Genomic DNA, 2,500 nt, shown 5'->3' with positions numbered 1-2,500 from the left:
GCTCACACGCAGCGTTTGCGGGCCCCTAGCCTCCCCAAGGGCAGGCAGGAGTCGCTCTCCTGAGGCAAGAATGCACCCAAGGCAGAGGAGAGTCCCCACACGCGTCCAAAATCGGACGGACAGGACCCCCACGCAGACCATGTAAAACACACACCCTTTGGGCACGGACTTCACAGAACACAAACACCCCCACAAGGAGGGCCTTAATTTGTCCTGTATACTCCGGGGGACACCTGACGACGGCGCTGAAGGCTCACAAAACACAGGGCTTCACACAAGGCCAGCCAATTTGAGGCAGCGGTAAAGCACCACGCACACCCAACGTCGGGGTGGGGAGGAGCAGGGGCGGGGACCACACATGCCTGCACACCTCTAGAGCGGCCTTTCAATGCTCGCTACTCTGTGGACCGGCAAAAGCAATTGAAACCAACCCTAACTCTCACGCGCAGTTGGCAGCCCTTCCTAGGGCACAATACCGAAACAGCGCAAGCAAACCCTGCAGCTACAACCCAAGGGACAGCCTTCCCAACGCACTCTGGAGGAGAAGAGGCTCCTCGGGCGGAGTAACACAGCTCGAGATGCTCGCTCATTCACGGAAATCGTGGGAAACAACCTGCCGCCGGCACACCACTTCGTCCTCACATGAGGTTACCATTGTCCATACAATAGTGCAGGTGCGATGGAAATCTTTTCTCGTTTTGGTGCGTGCTACATTTTTACGGATAGACCCCGTGAAACGCTAGAAATTGGCGGGGATGTGTCTCTTGTGGCTCACGGGGCTGTTAGGGTGGCACAGAAATCCCTCGGAATGGGAAAACGGGTCATTTTCGTGTTGCCACATTGCATGCGAACGGCATGAAACTTCCAGAGGCATTTGCAGCAGGAATGCATGTGCAGTCAAAAAAGTGAATATTTTTCACGGATAGACCCCGTGAAACGCTAGAAATTGGCGGCGATGTCTCTCTTGTGGCTCACGGGGCTGTTAGGGTGGCACAGAAATCCCTCGGAATGGGAAAACGGGTCATTTTCGTGTCGCCACATTGCATGCGAACCGCATGAAACTTCCAGAGGCATTTGCAGCAGGAATGCATGTGCACTCAAAAAATGTGATATTTTTCACGGAGAGACCCCGTGAAACGCTAGAAGTGGGCGGGGATGTCTCTCTTGTGGCTCACGGGGCTGTTAGGGTGGCACAGAAATCCCTCGGAATGGGAAAACGGGTCATTTTCGTGTCGCCACATTGCATACGAACCGCATGAAACTTCCAGAGGCATTTGCAGCAGGAATGCATGTGCACTCAAAAAAGTGAATATTTCTCACGGATAGACCCCGTGATACGCTAGAAATTGGCGGGGATGTCTCTCTTGTGGCTCACGGGGCTGTTAGGGTGGCACAGAAATCCCTCGGAATGGGAAAACGGGTCATTTTCGTGTCGCCACATTGCATGCGAACCGCATGCAACTTCCAGAGGCATTTGCAGCAGAAATGCATGTGCAGTCAAAAAAAAATTGATATTTTTCACGGATAGACCCCGTGAAACGCTAGAAATTGGCGGGGATGTGTCTCTTGTGGCTCACGGGGCTGTTCGGGTCGCACAGAAATCCCTGGGAATGGGAAAACGGGTCATTTTCGTGTTGCCACATTGCGTACGAACCGCATGAAACTTCCAGAGGCATTTGCAGCAGGAATGCATGTGCACTCAAAAACTTCTATATGTTTCACGGATAGACCCCGTGAAACGCTAGAAATTGGCGGGGATGTGTCTCTTGTGGCTCACGGGGCTGTTAGGGTGGCACAGAACTCCCTCGGAATGGGAAAAGGGGTCATTTTCGTGTTGCCACATTGCATAGGAACGCCATGAAACTTCCAGAGGCATTTGCAGCAGAAAGGCACGTGCACTCAAAAATTTTAATATTTTTCACGCATAGACCCCGTCAAACGCTAGAAGTTGGCGGGGATGTCTCTCTTGTGGCTCACGGGGCTGTTAGGGTCGCACAGAAATGCCTCGGAATGGGAAAACGGGTCATTTTTGTGTGGCCACATTGCATAGGAACGGCATGAAACTTCCAGAGGCATTTGCAGCAGGAATGCATGTGCACTCAAAAACGTCTATATTTTTCACGGATAGACCCCGTGAAACGCTATAAATTGGCGGGGATGTCTCTCTTGTGGCTCACGGGCGCTGTTAGTTAGGGTCGCACAGAAATCCCTCGGAATGGGAAAAGGGGTCATTTTCGTGTTGCCACATTGCGTACGAACGGCATGAAACTTCCAGAGGCATCTGCAGCAGAAATGCATGTGCACTCAAAAACGTCTATATTTTTCACGGATAGACCCCGTGAAACGCTAGAAATTGGCGGGGATGTGTCTCTTGTGGCTCACGGGGCTGTTAGGGTCGCACAGAAATCCCTCGGAATGGGAAAACGGGTCATTTTCGTGTTGCCACAATTGGCATACGAACGGCATGAAACTTCCAGAGGCATTTGCAGCAGAAATGCAT

Source organism: Petromyzon marinus, unplaced genomic scaffold (genome assembly GCF_048934315.1).
Source record: "Petromyzon marinus isolate PM22_M1 ecotype Great Lakes invasive population unplaced genomic scaffold, UKy_Petmar_22M1.pri1.0 PM_G_Scaffold_52, whole genome shotgun sequence".
In the NCBI taxonomy this organism is placed as follows: domain Eukaryota; kingdom Metazoa; phylum Chordata; class Hyperoartia; order Petromyzontiformes; family Petromyzontidae; genus Petromyzon; species Petromyzon marinus.
This window is presented reverse-complemented; position numbering follows the sequence as displayed.